The sequence below is a fragment of the Drosophila miranda genome (assembly GCF_003369915.1).
Source record: "Drosophila miranda strain MSH22 chromosome Y unlocalized genomic scaffold, D.miranda_PacBio2.1 Contig_Y1_pilon, whole genome shotgun sequence".
Taxonomy (NCBI): Eukaryota; Metazoa; Arthropoda; class Insecta; order Diptera; family Drosophilidae; genus Drosophila; species Drosophila miranda.
This window is the reverse complement of record NW_022881603.1, coordinates 46,670,661-46,687,695: the sequence shown is the minus strand read 5'-3', so window position 1 is coordinate 46,687,695 and position 17,035 is coordinate 46,670,661. Positions and strand designations below refer to the sequence as shown.

Genomic DNA, 17,035 nt, shown 5'->3' with positions numbered 1-17,035 from the left:
AAGGCCAAATTGCCGGGCCCTATGCAGCAAGCTTAGACGCGAGCGAGAGCGTATGATAGCCCGAGAGCGTTAGAGCTGCTCGGGGACGCTGTTAAGCCGAGTCCGAGAGATTGCGACATAAGGAGACGAAAGAATTCCGCTGCATGCGCATATGCGGTAGCAAATGATCTTTGCAGTGGGGGCATTGGAAACGACAACACCAAAATGCACTTCCTTTGGGCCGCACCACTGGCAATAATTTAAAATATTTAAGCTGCTTGACCCGACAGAGTCTATCGTTAATATTGAAAGAGATCGAGCGCAATAATTTTCGCCCCGCCAAATACACAGCCAACCTAAGTTTTCGGTGATTTTTATTTAGAAAAACTCTTCTAATTTTTCGTCTCTCACTTTGTAATAGCTCGGTCAAATCTTTCAGTTCTTAATGGTCAAAGCGAAAGACAATTATTTTGAAGTTAAAATTGAATTATTTTCTTAAGATAAAAAACACGTTCAACCCATTTTTCTCAGGTATGGATTTTCAATGAGTATTTAAAAAATCGCCATTTGCTTTCATATAAAAAAGTTGAAATTTTAACCAAATTATAAAAAAGGTAAATTAAGGAAAAAAGCTGTTTCTAACTTGAAGTAATCGAACAAAAAATAATTTAAAAAAAAGCGTAAATAATGTTTGTGATATTCAAAGTGATATTTAATATGTATTTTATATAATTTTCGTAAACTTATCCATTTCTGTGGGGCTTACTTCTGATTCGCATTCGTACGACCTGGTCGTGGTACTTCGTAGTCAAAACAGCATTTTCCAAGTCAGCGCAAGCCATACCTGTATATTTAAATAAAAACTAGTAATATCTGTTCACTTAAAATAAAACTTTACCTTATGCGCATGAATGCTATTGGTTCTGCTTAGTATCATGGAATTCCTTTTGTCTTAACCAGATTAACTGGCTTAAAACCCGCTCAATTTCCGCGTTTGACCACGGCAGGAATTAGATTATTGCAGTAGACACACTACTGTTCCAAATAATAAGGCTTTGTTAATTTATAGATTAATAAAGTTTTTTATTTTATTTTTTCATCTGCCCGCACTCGTCTCTTAGGAAAAGTTAACTCAGCTAAAGGAGAGAGAAGCAAAGAGCGCAAAAATGAGTACATGACGCCATTCCAATGTTCAGTTTTTTCGTTCCTTCTTTTGTACTCATTGCAATATCATTTGCAGTGCAACAGCTGCCAGCTCAAGAAATCAGATATATTCACCAGGATCTTTATAGAAGTATGCCTCCAAAATCTAATGCTGTCGCTGATATTTTCTCTCTTTATTAAATTAATATTGCTATGTATGCATTAAAGTTCTGAATATTTTAAACTTTAAGGTAATCCAAAACTTAGCTAGTTCCCTTGTCGGATCAAGCAGCTTAAATACTGTAAATTATTGCCAGTGGTGCGGCCCAAAGGAAATGCATTTTGTTGTTGTTGTCATTTTCAATGCCCACTGTAAAGATCATTTGTTACCGCACATGCATATGCAGCAGAATTCTTTCGTTTCCTTATATCTCAATCTCTCGTACTCGGCTTAGCAGCGGCCCCGAGCAGCTCTAACGATCTCGGGCTATCCTACTCTCTCGCTCGCGTCTAAGCTGGCTGCATAGGGCCCGGCCATTTGTCCCGTCAGCCCTTGCATTTTCAGTCTTAAGCTAATCGTCGCAGCTATTAGATTAACATCCTCGCATCAATCGTTCGCCCAATTACCCCCATATGTACATACGCGATAAGTTGGTTTACATATGCAAATAAATTGTGAATTATATACAACTTCTCGACTTTCATTAAATTCAAAATTGCAACAGTTATTAAAAACGCTTAATAGCTTAACATCCATTTTTCTTAACGCTCAAGATTTGGTTGTCGGAAAAGGTCAACCTGTTGTAGAATTTGTATATTGTCTGGTAAACTGGCAAATATCGTTAAAAAATAACGGGGAAAAAGCGTAATCTGTAGAACTGATCCGTAGTGCACACTCTACCACCAGCGAAATACATGTTTATTTCGATAGTAAAAAATGTATCTTTTAAGAATACTATGTTTAAAGCCGTATATTTTAGGCCGGAAATGGTATATTTTAGTATAATTTTGAAATTAAAATGGTATATTTTAGCTGATGATGACTCGGTCAGACTACTTGCAATAGCTATTGAATCCGTGGTTATTAAACAAAAAGAATAACATTGCAAAATAGTTTTTCATCTGCTCAGTGATAAATGTATAACTTGTTAGTTTCGCAGAAAATGCATAATTTATAATTTAGTGGTATCGAAAATGTAAATTAAAAGATACTTGGTGAGCACAAAAATGTATACATACAATTTTGGTATGCATGTCGATAATTTATGGAAGACTACATATGTATGTATACGACTCCATAAACATAGTATGTACACACGTACTTGTCTTAAAAAAAATGTAAATTGTCTATCTTGTATTATATCTATGTTACTTTATATCAGTAAAAAAAAGGACCATAACGAAGGTTTCTCAGATCTTATAGGTACCATTACAGGAAGTTTGAAAAATCAATAATAAATTTTACCCAATTCATCGCTTTTAATATGTGGTGCTGAGCTGAAGAGATATTAATTGTATTCAATATGTTTATGGATGCTGGTAATCAAACGTGTATCATGTAACTACCTCCATATTTTAAAAGCATAGCTACATATGTAAATATGTACATATGCAGACACATAAGGGGCCGTGGCATCTTAGACGTCTTTTACATACACATACATTTGTACATATGTTTTTTTACAGTGTACAGTAAAATAGGAATAGTATTTACAAGACGTATGTGTGCAAATTTAATAACTGCGGTAGCGGATTGTGTTTTTAAAAAGTTTTTATTTTACTTCTAACTTAACTGATATAGATTTAAGTAGAGGGTCACAAAGGATTCCGGGCAAAGGGTTTGCGCGATCTTAATTTTTAGCTCGACTTTGCGGTGTCGCTTCTGGATCAAGACTGACTTGAACTTTCTGATCTTTGCATCGTTGATCCCTTTCGGGAATAGTTTTTCTATAAACATTTCAATTGATTTCGCCATCCCGAGTATTGGATTTCGTCATCCAAAGAGAGAACTGTAAAATGCCTAAAGTGCAGGATCTGCAGAAAGCCGGGAGTGAGATTGTTTATGAGAAGCCGGGTGTGGGCAAACATTGGTTTTCCATTTAGGCGAGTGTCAAAGATTGGGATTGCGGCGGGAGCCCTTGCGATTGTACATCTTATTGAAATTGTTTTCGTTTTGGAAAGCCAAAGATTGTTTACAACTCGTATAAGAGCTCAATAGAATTGGGTACGTTAACTCCCCCCATTCTTAAATGTTTCGTCCCGATACATTTTGAAGTTCTGATAGAGCTCTAATTTCTTCTGACAGTATTTGAATGTTCCTTTCCACTATTTCTTCTGACGGTATTCTTATTGATTTAATAAGTACAAATTTGGTTAATTTTTAGCCGAAGTAAAATAACATTATCAATATCAAAATGATTAAGAATAATGTTGTTAATGGTAAGGCCGTATTACCTGTTATAAGGGGATTTAAAATATTAACATTATCAAAAGAAAATTGCTTATCATTCGATTTCATATAATCAACTAATTCAAAATCGCTATATCTATGATGCGATATATATCTTAGAATTTTACCCTTATCATTTATGTGGGTTATATTATTTATTACAATTGTGTTGTTGAATATAAGGAGATACGATCCTAACAAAGTAGTATTGTCTACGATATTTTTGCCTGAAACTAATATGGCACCATCCTGAATGATGTCTATTTCTTTGTTTTTTTCCCTTTTTTTAGTGCAGTTGGCTTTAAAGCCATTAAGTAAATTGGTGAAACAGGTCTTCTTTAAATTTATTTGTGCGTAATTGTTAAAAGTTTCACTTTTAAAATTATTCATTAAATAGTATTTCTCCTTACATTCACAAACTTTTTCACTTATAACTAACATTCCATCATTTTGTGAGATGGCTCTTGCATGGTAAAACTTGCAAATATCTTTAATTTGAGGATGTTTTATGTAAATGATTATTAAATCAGCATTTCGAATTATTTTAACCGTTGCAATGTCCAGCAGATCAGACAGTTCAACAGGATGTTTTTCATGCTTATAAATGTCCTCTATTTCGTTTTTATTTAAAATTTTTGTATTGAAAATGTTTACTTTTAAGAGGGTTATGGTATCAACTAAATTTAGTAGGTCAAAAGTTATTAATTTTAAACGATGCTTTCTCAGTATCGTTTCTTCATTGAAGATGACATTTTTTAATGAATTTGATAGCAATTCAATTTCTTTGAAAAATTTGGAATTTATTACAAATTGTTTATTATTATTTTCAGTTAATTCATTTACTTTATTTTGTATTTTCAAAAAGTCGTCATGATCAGGGCTGCCTGCTATCCATTTCCAAATGGTACCTAATTCATTTATTCCCCTTTCATTCCGTTTTGGAACTAATTCTGAAATCATTAATTTTAATAGACTTAAGTCCATTGATATTTCCCACTCATCGTCTGAATTAATTGATTTGTTGACATATTTGGATTCTTTATCAATTATCTCTCTATAAAAACTCAAATTAGTAATATGGAAAAGATCAGCGTATGTTTCATAAGTGTAAACGTCTCTGTCGTCTTTGAGCAATAGATAGTCACTATGCGTATAGTCAATTACTTCCGAAGTCGTCAATATAACAAAAGTCAGTATTAGTATATTCGCATACATTTTCTGGAAAAAAAATATTTAATATTTGATGTTATCTTTATGTATAATTCTGTTTCTATTGTTGATTATAATTTTATTCGGTCGATTTTCCTTGACTGCCTGCTTTTTGTATCGGGATTGAAGTTTATTTCTTTCCCCGAATTTCTTTTCATAAACTACTTCTCCTATTTTATAATCTTTTTCTCTTCTATCTTTGTTATGTAGCTTAAGCCTTTTGGTCTGAGCTTCCTTAAGTAATATTGGATTATGCTTGTGGTCTATTTTGTTATACAATATGTCATATGGCATTTGATTGGTCGTTGAATGTATCGTCAGGTTATATTTCAGTGCCGCCCTTATTATTATTTCTGAATAATCTGTTAGATTTAGTTCATCCTTGATGCACCGCGCTATTTCTGTTAGTGTGGAATGTACCCTTTCTACCTGACCATTTGAGGTGCTGTGTCTGGGATCAGCATAATAAATAGTTAAGTTACTTCTTTGTATGAATGATCTAAATTGTGCTGAAGTAAAGCTTGGTTCGTTGTCAGTCATTAAAGATGTTGCTAACGGAAAGTGTTGCAAAATTTCCATTACCTTATTTTCAATGTTTAATTTACTTTGAATTTCCTTGACCACCAAGTATTTGGAATAAGAATCTATACAAGTTATGAATGTTAGGTTTTGGGCATAGTATATGTCTAAGTGTAATTGATCTCCTTCTTTTGCTGGAATGGGAGCTTCCCCAATTGGAATTTTTACAGGGTGTCTGTGATATTTGGTTTTGTTACAGATCTCACAATTTTTTATATATTCTTTTAATTTTTTGTGCAGGTTTGGCCAATAATACAGCTTAGTTATTTGTTTGTAATTTTCGTCTAGTCCTCTATGGGCTCTGCAATGTGTTTCTTCTATAATTATAGCTTTATCTTCTGAATTTACTACATCTTGGAGGAACTTTCTCGTGAAGAGAAATTTATTTATGAAGTTTTCCTTTAGCTTATTTTGGATAAGGTATAAATCTTCTAAAGTGCAGTGTATTCCTGTGGTTAAGTGAGGCTGAATAAATTCTTTTATAATGATTAGCAGATTGTCTACCGTATCAAATTCAATAATATGTCGGGTATTTTCATAAACTCTTACTAACTCATGAACTGTGAATCTCCCTTGCGCTAATAGTAGCTGCTGTTTAAATTGGTTTAGAGGCTTGCTAGTCTCTTGAATGACGTTTTCAAAACTACTCTCTGCTGAATGCTGAGTATTTATGTCTGATTCTGATTCTGTCTGGTCGACATCACTATCTGTCATATGATTTATTTTAATCCGAGATAAAGCGTCCGCTACTACGTTAGTTGAGCCTGGCTTATAAATGATTTTTGGTGTGAAACTTTCTATGAAGTAATACCAACGTTTCATTTCAACATTTGGATTTTTTTGCGACATTGCAAAGGACAAAGGTTGGTGATCTGTATGTATTTCAATTCCACTCACTCCGTATAAATAATTTCGCAAATTTTTTAATGCCCATACAATAGCTAATAATTCCTTTTTATTAGTAGCATATAATTGCTCGGTTTTACTTAAAGTTTTAGAAATAAATGTTATGGGATTCCCATCTTGCGACAAAACTGCACCTATTGCTATGTCCGATGCATCTGTGGTTAATGTGAATTTTTTATTGTAATCTGGTTGTACTAATTCAATATGTGCTATTAAACTGTCCTTTAAATTATTAAATGCTCCCATTGCTGGTTCATCCAGCTGTATTAATGTTTTCTTGGATGCCCTTCGTGAAACTTTCCCATTTACTCCACTCAGATATTTTGTTAATGGTTTGGCAATTGTAGCATAATTTCGGACAAATTTTCTGTAATACCCTGTTAGTCCTAAGAAGCTACGTAGCTCTCTGATATTTTTAGGAATTGGATAGTTTTGTATTGTGGATATTTTGTCTGGATCTGTTTTAATGATATTTTGGAAAACAATGTATCCCAGAAATTTGGTTTCCAATTGAAAGAATTTAGACTTTTCTAGGGAAATTTTCATGTTAGCGTTTTGCAATATCTGTATTATATGAATTAGATCTTTATAATGTTGTTCTATAGTTTTTGAAAATATTATTATATCGTCCATATAGACGTGACAAGTTTTCCCAACTTGTTCTCTAAGTATATCGTCCATTGCCCTTTGGAAAATTCTGGGAGCGTTCGTCAATCCCATAGGCATTCTTAGAAATTCATATTTGCCGTTATTTATGGAAAAAGATGTTTTTTCAATATCTGATTCCCTCATTAAAATCTGATAGAAACCTGACTCTAAGTCAATGGCCGAGAAATACTTTGCCTTACCTAAATTGGCAAGGATTACTGAAGGATCTTGCATAGGGTATCTATCCGGTATGGTGTTTTCATTAAGTTTCTTAAAGTCTATTACTAATCTATGTTTAGGAGTTCCGTCCTCATTTACTCCCTTCTTTGGTACTACTATTACCGGTGAATTATATGGGCTTTTACTAGGTCTGATTATACCTTCATCTAACATTTTACTTATTTCGTTATTAACGAAATCGTTAACCGAATAAGCGTATGGATACTGCTTGCCATATACCGGTCTATCATGTTCATGGTTAATCTCTCCTTTTATATCCGTTCTGAACGGTAACTGTAAATTTATATTGGCATGGTCTTCTTCGATGATAGATACCATTTTCTCTCTGAGATTTTCTAAATTGTCCTCTTTGTAGGTTATTGTGTTATACAATTTCATTTTTTTCAATTCAGAATTTGCATAATTTTGAATGTCGGATATTTCTACGACGGCGCGTTCAGGATTTTTGCATCCCAAACTTATAAATTGTTCATTGTCGGATAATTCAACGACGGCGTGTTCAGGATTCTTTAATCCCAAACTATTCGAACTTTTAGTGTCGGATAATTCAACGACGGCGTGCTCAGGATATTTTAATCCCAAACTATTAAAACTTTGGATGTCGGATAATTCAACGACGGCGGGTTCAGGATAATTTAATCCCAAACTATTAAAACTTTGGATGTCGGATAATTCAACGACGGCGGGTTCAGGATATTTGAATCCCAAACTATTGACGGATAATTCTTCGTCGGCGTGCTCAGGATTTTTTGATCCCAAGCTATATAAACTTCCTTCTGCGTTTACTGACTCACTTTTCATTTCTTTTTCTTCTTCAAAATATTTTTTTATTATATATTCCTTCAACGGAAGGATGGTTTTTCCTTCTATAAAGGTTAATTTGTTTAAAGAAAGGACCTCGTCATATATTAGTTTCTCCTCATTGTCTTTATAACTTAAAGTCCCCTTTCCTGTATCAATAACAGCTCCGATTTTCTTTAATAGGTTAAATCCTATTAGTAAATCTGCCTCCATTCCATCTATTTCATAAAACACTTGTTTTGTGTTGAGAATAGTTATATTATGGAAATATTTAATTATTGAAAACCCATTCACTGTAGCAACTTTCTTATAAATTGATAACTCTTTTTATTTTCGTAAATTCCCTTTTTTATATAACAGGAAGTTGCTCCCGTATCTATCAAAACTTTTAATTCTCTGTTTATTTTTTTATCCACTCTTTTTAAGTAGGTCAGACCTACTTCGGGGGCTGATCTAAAAAATGGTCCTCCTCAATGTTATTTATCCGCATTGCTTTATTAGCCGGTTGTTCCGACATTTCGTTTGGCTTTCGTTTCTGCGCCTGATTTTCGTTAGACTGATTATTCGGTACTACGTTTGCCCTAAAATGCTGAGCTTGGTTATAATTGTTATTATTTCTCCTATAATAACCGTTAGTATTCTCCCGATAATTTCTATTATTATTATTTCCCCTGAATTGATTGCTGTTCTGTCGGTTCTTGATTTGTATCGATTCGTCTACATCCATTGGTTCTGGGGCCTGATTTTGTTGTCTATTACCCAAGAAATAGGGTTGTCCCCATGACATGTTATTCCTCTGAAGATCCCTTTTTTGGTCGAATGGTGAACTATTAGTCCTTGGTTGTCGTTGGTTGAATCTTAATGTATTGTAGTTATTATTCCCTGAATTTCTGGGGCCACTGAATTGGTAGGCAAATTGGGCCCGAATGTTATTTGATTGCAATTCCTGTACCTTTGCCAAGGCATTCGGTAAATCTGGGGGATTCAATGAAAATAGGATTTCTGCAATGCCGCCGTTTAGACCAGTGACAAAAATGCGTAAGGCATTGTCTCTAATTTTCTTATTTGATTCTTTCGTGATTTCACTGTCCTTTCCGTGAGTCATTATTGTCTTATTTATTAACAAGGTCATTTTCTTTTTAACCTCGTTATAGAAATCTATTATTGAAAGGTTCCCTTGTCGGAGAACGCTTAACTCCTGTTCTATTATGTAAATTGGTCTCTTGTCACTGTAAACAAAGTCAAGTCGTGAAAGTATGGCATCAAAATTTAAAACTGTCCCGTGGTTGGTCAGTGCGTCATGTGCTGGTCCTGTTATTTTGTTTCTCAAAATTGTTAAGGCAATATAATATTGCTTACTTCCTTTCTTATATAACTTCACTGCAGTTTCTGCAGCTTCCCTCCATCCTACGTATTGGTTTAATCCACCATTGAAAATTGGTAGGGATTCTATTACCTTTGATGTGGTGTCATCTTTTATTGTCTCGTCTATTGCTTCTGCCTGATAATATGATACCTGATCGGATTTAGTTTCTATTTGTTGTTTTAAATTTACAATTTGCTCCTGTACTTGTGAAATTTGAAGTGCTATCAATTGTTTGACCAGATCTGCAGTAAGATCGGTCCTTGTTTGTGAGTTAATCATTTTTAGTTTTTCAAAATCTAAAGTTAGTTGATCCACCTTAAATTTTTCTTATATGTTTGTTTTTATAATCTAATATAACCTAATTGAACTTATATATAGTTAAATATCCGCAACTCGATTTTAAGTTTTTTAAAAAAGACTTTTATTTTACAACTTAAATATCTTTATGTCACAAGATTTAAATGAATTCCCCGACTTTACTTTGGGTCTGCTTGTCTCAAACGGAACTGATCTCTCTGCTGCTGGCTAGTTTCCATGAGCCCTTCTCTTGGAACTCCCGACTCTGGCTTCGGGCGTTTGCTTTCCTCGGCTGCATCTTCGTGTCGGTGGCGTACGTGCCTGGATCGATATTTGGGGATGCGTCGGCTTTGATGAAAGGCATCCACTGCTGGCGATCGGTGTTGCATTACATGACGGAGCTAGGAATGTGATACTCCTTGGTTTTATGTCTAGCTTTGATTGGTCCTCATGAGTGGCGTGATTCTAAAGAATCGATTTCTCGAGAGTGGCGTGATTCTAATGTTGATGAAACAATGTGGTCCATTGTTTATATTATGGGGGGCCCTTGCTTGGAGTATGGGAAGAAACAGTTATTGATTCTTGAGTGGGGTCCTGTTACTTGTGTGGATGGGGTGGATGAATTGTACATAAACATAATGTGTATGGGATGTGGGGAATTATGGATATGTCACTCCCCCAACGTTTGTTATTAGCCTGTCCCTAGGCGATTACCCTCGGGTATAGTGACGGGGTGTCAAGTGCGGTGGCTGAGGTTGGTTCCTCTTCTGCTTCTATTATAGGGTTAATACATTTAACCGTGACTATTTTAGAAGTTTTCTTAAATTTAACAGCTACATAACTTAGTAGTACTAATATAATTATGACAAATGAAATTAGTAGACTTATTTGTAATAGGTTACTATATTTGGTGTATTGCATAATTATTTCATTAGTTTGGACATACGACAGTGGTTTTATTTTAGTTATGTTGTTGTTGACATAAACATTCTGGGCCAAATCTAACATTGTGTTTGATATTGTAAATTCATTTAATTGGATTGAACAGTTGTAGATTTTTATAATGGTATTTCCTTCCGCTATGATTTCTTGGCTTACACAATTCTGGTTTAGCGTTGTTTTTGGAAGATTCCATGTGATTAGTATATTGGGTTCAATAAAGTTTATTTGAAAGTTTTGAAAAGTATTGGAATATGGACATTTAGTGGGAATTTGCATTAAAATTCCTTTTATACAATTGTCATTGGTTTTCAATCTAGTTTCTTTAACAAATACTTCTTCATTTTTTATGTAGTACTTGTCGTATGTCATATCTGTTAACATGTTATTTAATTCGTCTGGATACGGAACGATTTTATAGATTGGTACTTTTGTAATGTCTTTGGAAATGTTGGAAATTATTAGAATTTCGTTGGTATCGGATTTTAGCCATGTGGAGGTTTTTATATTTAGTATTTTCTCAGAATTTATTTGTTCCAGGTAGTCTTGTTTTAATAATTTTGGATTAAATATACCGAGCCTAGTTAATTTCATACCTAGTTCTATATCTTCGATATATTCTGTGAAATGTTGTAGATTGAATATCAAAATTTCTATTTGTTGATTCCTGTCTTTTTCTTCATTTAGTTTGTTTATAACGTTTATTCCGCTATTAACTGCATCTATTACCAAATTTAGTTCATTCATTTGAATGCTATGGCAGGCTAAATTTTCTATTTTTTGTTCCAAATCGACTTTATCTTCCTGATCTAGTGTTCCAAAGAGATATTTGTAGGCTGTTCCTACTATATTGATTAGGCCTCTTTTATTTCTTTTGGTTATTATTAGCCCGTTCATTTCTCTTTGCAATTTGTCTACTAGATATTTTATTTGGATTATGTCCTGGAATTAAGTGGCTTGCATTAATAAATTTTGGTATAGTTCTTCGGTTTTAGTTACATTAACAGTTAGATAATGGTATTCGTAATTGATAGGTATGTTAATCGATCCAGTTTTGAATATCATATATCCGTTTTGGGATTTTATAGGATTTATTTCTATGTTTTGGCCCTGTGCCATTACGATGGTAATTATGAGGAAGATGAGGATTTTAATTGTGTTGAAGTTCGCCGATTCCATTAACTTCCTCGGTTTCTCTGGAATTATTATATCTGCTTCTATTAGATTTCTTCTTTTTCTTGAATTTTGATTTATAATGAGTTATTTTCCTACCCCTATTCTTTTCTTCATAATGTTTTTCGTCTACCTGTCTAATTTCGCCAGTCCTTTTGAAAGGATTTGTTACCTTAGACTTAACTAGAGGTGATAGTTTATAGCGGGTATCTACTTCATACTCTATGCGGTTTTTATTTAATTGAGTGATTTTATTCACTTTATTTAGTTGGGTGTCATAATCAGGTGAGCCTGCATAAATGAATATATCAGCTGGTGTCCTATTTGTGGTAGTATGTTTGGTTTTATGATTATAAGTATAAAGAATTAATTCAAACTTCGTGAATCTATCTATTCTTAATTTTTTATTTACTGTTTTATGAAATCTTTCTACGTCAGATATTCCATTTTTGCTGGAAGTGATCTCTATTTTGACGTTTTCCGCATTCAGCCATGCTTGCAATGCTGTGCACATAAAAGCTGAATCTTTATCGGCTTTGATTTCAATTGGTTTGCCCATCTCGTTAAAAACTTTCATGATGGCTCTTTTTGCTTCTAACCAGTCACGACTTTTTACTTCTACAAGAGTGGCAAACTTCGAGTATACGTCAATACATGATAGGAACTGTTGGTTACCAACCATATAGAAATCTATGACGTATTTCTCTCTGATGTTCAGTATTTCCGGTGTAGTTTCGAATGCCAACTTCGTATTTCTATGCTCTGTTTTGGCAATATTACAAGTAGGACATTCGTTTATGATGTTTTGGATTAGTTTTTGATAATCCGGGTAATAGTATTTTCCCCTAAACCAATTGACGGTTTTCTCTATCCCTGGATGGAGTAAGCCTTTATGATTCTTTAATATGGTTTCTTTAAATTCAGCGTAATTCTGAATATCTAGGAGTTTCGTGCTTGATTTAATAGCTTTGGTTATATTGTTAGAATTAATGACTTCTAAATAGGATTTTTGGAATAGAGGAAAATCTATTTCGTTATGGAAATATAATGCGCTCTTTTTGGTGCATAGATATTCCTTTATTATTATTTATATATTTATTATTTGCCTATTGTAATAGTTAATTGGTCTTTCCGTGATAGCAATGTGATTTAGATTGTCTTCCTGTGCGCTATGTACAGTTGCACCAACGCTATTGGAAGCTTCTCCAAGGAGATTTTCATTAATCTTTACCCTTGATAAGGCATCAGCTACATGATTTTCATGTAGTTCATTCAGTTTTATTTTCCACCTTTGTAATTTCATATTTGGCTCCTTGAGGTTGTTCAACCAAATCAAGGGATTATGATCGCTTTGTATCTCGAATGTTCTACCGAACAGGTATGAACGGAAATACTTGGTTGCCCATACGATCGCTAATAATTACTTTTCGATGGCTGAATAGTTTATTTCATGTTCATTTAGGGTTCTGCTAGCGTAGCAGATCGGTTTGTGTTCTTGTGACAAAACCGCTCCCAATGCTATGTTACTAGCGTCGGTTGTTACCGTGAACATTTTGTCAAAGTCTGGGAACGCAAGGATAGGGTCTGAGGTGATGAGTACTTTTAGTCTCTCAAATGCCTCGACGTACTTTTCTTCCTTGGGGTCTATGACAGCTCCTTTCTTTAGTTTGAGTGTCATGGGTTTTGCTATGTTTGCAAAATTAGGAATGAATTTCCTGTAGAACCCGCACAGACCTAAGAATGACTTTATTTGTTTAGTCGTTTCTGGTATTGGAAATTTGACAATGGCAGAGATTTTGCCTGGACTTGGTACTATTCCTTCAGTAGTGACTACATGACCTAGGAATTCAGTTTCCTTTTTCATGAATTCACATTTATCCATTTGTAGCTTCAAGTTGGCGTCTCTCAACTTTCCAAATACTCTCCTTAGTGACAACAAGTGTTCTTCCAATGAAGTGGAAAATATAATGATGTCATCTAAGTATACAAAGCAATCTTTGAAGATTAACTCTTCTATCAGATTGTTCATACATCTTTGGAAGGTAGCTGGGGCAGTGGTTAGCCCAAAGGGCATACGAGTGAACTCGTAATGTCCATGCTTAGTGGAGAACGCAGTTTTGGGGATTGAGCTAGGTTCCAGGGGTATTTAATGGAAACCTTTTGCTGAATCGATTGTCGTAAAATACTGACATTTACCTAGTTTGTCTAGGATTTCATCCATTCGTGGAGTTGGGAATTTGTCCTTAACTGTTATTTCATTTAGACTTCTATAGTCTACTACCATTCGATATTTTTTCTTTCCTGAAGCATCTATCTTCTTCGGAATCATAGATATGGGCGAGCAGTAAGGAGAATTCGACTTTCGAATTATTCCCTGCCTGATCATATCTTTGATTTGCTGGTTTACCTCCTGATCATGTATCTGGGCATATTTGTATGGTCGTCTGTAGACCGGGTCTTCATGTAGAGTTTTGATCTCGTGCTTGATTGTACTTGTGAAAGTCAAATTGTCACCTTCTCTGTACTGCACATCCTTAAACTCATATAAGACCTTCTTTAACTCTTCCCTCTCTTCGTCGTTTAAGTGTTCCAATCTTAATTGATTACATTCCCTTAATTCACTGTCTAGAGCGGAAGCGAAGTATTGATCTCCCTCTGGAGATGGGTCAAGGCACTTAGGTGCGATCTTCTCTTCTTTTGTAGAGGGATCAGTGCACTTCTGTGCGGTCTTGCCGGCTTCAATAGCTTCTCCACTCTGAATGATTGGGTACGACCTAGCTCCTAGTGTTACAGTGTCATTTCTGTAATCGATGACGGCTTTACTTGCCATCAAGTATTCTCTTCCTAATAAAATATCATAATTTTCGGAAAAGTTATGTATGTAGAACTTTTGTACGGACGGACATGTTTTGTTCGCATTCCTCATTATACTCTTAGTTAAACGGACAGGTCCATTGATGGTATGGACCGTAAGGTTATCGTCTTTTATCTCGGAATCTGTATAATTTTCTTTCATGATGTTGATCGATGATCCCGAGTCAGCGATACACCTTAATATTCTTTTATTAATGGTAATGTTTATATAGGGTCCTCCTCGGTTTCTTCCGAGGCGGCTTGATGAAAATTTACGTCCATCTTCGTTTGGCCACTCTGGCTCTCCCTCCCTCTTTTAGTAGGTTGGTTGGGTCCACTCCCACTAGCTTGGTTTTGAGATATTTGCTGATTGAATGGATTCTGAGCCCTACCTTGATTCAAGGAATTTTTGAACTCATTGTATAATCCAGGATTTTGGGAATTTTGATTTTGATTTGTTCGATTAGTCTGACCTGTACCAGATGAACTCTGAGTTTGATTGTGATAGTTAGTAGTATTATAATTTGCATAATAGTTTCCAACATTCTTTCGATTTGATTGAGACGATTTCGATTGATCTTTATTTGTACCTGAATCTGTTATACTAGCTTCGTACAATCCTTCTTCTTGTGCTGCCTTCTTAAGATTAGACAATGTGGTAATATCTTTTCTTGCTAAGGTCATGAACATTCTGTCAGGAAGTTTTCGAGTAATGACGACTTTAATTGTGTTGTTCAAAGCGTTTCTATAAATGACATTATTTTCTGGTATGTTTTCTAAGTTTAGCTTATTGTTTATTAATAATGCTTTTATCTCTAATTCTTCTATAAACTTACGAAGACTGCCGTTGAATCTGGTGGTGTATAGTTGTCGCAAGAGTTCTTCATATGGTGTGTGATTTTTGAACTCGTTGATCAGCGCCGTCTTCAGTTCGAGCCACGTGTTGGGTTGTATCATTTGCGATATGCGTTGTGCCTCTCCTGACAGTTGGATCTCGGTCGCTCCAAATAGGATCCTTTGTTGGCGAAGATCTTCAGTTGGATATAATCCGCATACATATTCGATTCGTTTGATAAATGAGCTTAGCTGTCCAGATGAACCGTCATAGGCAGGTATTTGTCTGATCGACAGCAGTGCCTGGTTCAAGTGGATTTCGCTCAATGATAGTGGTGGTAACGCCATGTTGTTGGTGTTGATTGGGTTTTGTTTTGTTTTCAGTAGTTTTTAACTTTATTTTGGTTCACTTGTAAGTTTTTTGATTTTGTATTTAGTGTTTCACTGTTCTTGGTGGATCACTTACTTACTTCAGTTCACTTAATTTTAGTTTTGCAAATCGTATGTGCTCGTAACAGATAGGTTCTTTGGCGGATTTCACAATTTTATTAACGATTCCGGGATTACGTGATCACAGTAATTAGAAATTACACAATCTGACCATTACCAAAATATAGGAGTTAATTTTAAACGAAATCCTACCGACTGCGCCAGTTAAATATCCGCAACTCGAAATTTAGTTTTTAAAAAAGATTTTATTTTTAGTACTTAATTTCTTTATGTCACAAGATTGGTTGAATTCCCCGACTTAACTTTACGTCTGCTTGTCTCAAACGGAACTGATCTCTCTGCTGCTGGCTAGTTTCCATGAGCCCTTCTCTTGGAACTCCCGAATCTGGCTTCGGGCGTTGCTTTCCTCGGCTGCATCTTCGTGTCGGTGGCGTACGTGCCTGGATCGATATTTCGGGATGCGTCGGCTTTGATGAAAGGCATCCACTGCTGGCGATCGGTGTTGCATTACATGACGGAGCTAGGAATGTGATATTCCTTGGTTTTATGTCTAGCTTTGATTGGTCCTCATGAGTGGCGTGATTCTAAAGAATCGATTTCTCGAGAGTGGCGTGATTCTAATGTTGATGAAACAAGGTCCATTGTTTATATTATGGGGGCCCTTGCTTGGAGTATGGGAAGAAACAGTTATTGATTCTTGAGTGGGGTCCTGTTACTTGTGTGGATGGGGTGGATGAATTGTACATAAACATAATGTGTATGGGATGTGGGGAATTATGGATATGTCACTCCCCCAACGTTTGTTATTAGCCTGTCCCTAGGCGATTACCCTCGGTATAGTGACGGGGTGTCAAGTGCGGTGGCTGAGGTTGGTTCCTCTTCTGCTTCTATTATAGGGTTAATACATTTAACCGTGACTATTTTAGAAGTTTTCTTAAATTTAACAGCTACATAACTTAGTAGTACTAATATAATTATGACAAATGAAATTAGTAGACTTATTTGTAATAGGTTAATATATTTGGTGTATTGCATAATTATTTCATTAGTTTGGACATACGACAGTGGTTTTATTTTAGTTATGTTGTTGTTGACATAAACATTCTGGGCCAAATCTAACATTGTGTTTGATATTGTAAATTCATTTAATTGGATTGAACAGTTGTAGA

The 17,035-nt window shown here is 35.0% G+C and overlaps 1 protein-coding gene across 2 annotated transcripts in view; it reads left to right on the top strand.

The window, feature by feature from the left end:
• The first annotated feature begins 2,181 nt into the window (after nt 1–2,181).
• The window catches only part of LOC117189492 (catenin delta-2-like), a 45,778-nt gene continuing 30,924 nt past the window's right edge, over nt 2,182–17,035 (top strand). Inside the window, exon 1 of one of the 2 annotated variants that reach the window (XM_033394631.1) lies at nt 2,182–2,337. The gene's annotated coding sequence lies outside the window, so the exon portion shown is untranslated. Of the gene's footprint in view, nt 2,338–2,387; nt 2,404–17,035 lie in introns of those variants that run through there. The other variant, XM_033394630.1, reaches the window with a different exon arrangement.